Raw genomic sequence first — 820 nt, 5'->3', positions numbered from 1 at the left:
ATGAAGCTAAGTACATGAGTTGAGCAGTTTGAATGTATGATTGCCATACAGAGGCCACAGTGTAACCTCCCCTTCACTTATCGACCTTAATGACAGTAAAAATTAAACCGCGTGTACCTAATGGAAATTTGGGAAAAGCAATCGTCACCGAAGTTAATCTGTCGGTAAACAGGGAGGAAAGGGTTACATCTAAATGAAAGGAAAAATGCAAATGAAACTGGTGGAAATTAATTTTGAAAAAGGGTAAAGTTAATAAAGAAAGTAAATGTGAGGTCGTTATGTTAACAATTAGCTGGCGTTAATTAGATATTTGAGATTTGGGGAAAATTACGGTCGCCAGTCCTATGGACAACTACTATAATAACTGAAAAAGAAAGGTTATTGCACATATAATTAGCACTAAAAGTGTGGCAACTGAAGGCTGACACGTGTTGTGCGAAAGCTGAATGTTTGTCAGGAGTAATAAATTTCGCTACACTCTGACTTAATTTAGCAAAAGAATTAATAAAACCGGAAAATTGAGAGTTAATTTAGTGACTGAAATTAATAGTGAACTTTGTTTCTGAAGCACTACGAAATTCAATAAAATAAGGTTAGTCGTGGGCTACCTCAACAATCATTTCAAAAGCTACTTGAATCTACGCAATTTAGAAATAAGAGATTGAACTTTGAACTTGAATTAAATGATTCTGAACAATTAACAATAGTAAAATTTAGTACGTACCAAGCTGAGCTGCAGTCACAGGTAAGCTAAAATACAGTAACAAAACTCGCACTCTTAATTTGTGCTTGTGTAATCTAAATATTGTAGCGAGCTATG

The sequence above is a fragment of the Schistocerca cancellata genome, chromosome 1, assembly GCF_023864275.1.
Source record: "Schistocerca cancellata isolate TAMUIC-IGC-003103 chromosome 1, iqSchCanc2.1, whole genome shotgun sequence".
Lineage (NCBI taxonomy): Eukaryota > Metazoa > Arthropoda > Insecta > Orthoptera > Acrididae > Schistocerca > Schistocerca cancellata.
This window is presented reverse-complemented; position numbering follows the sequence as displayed.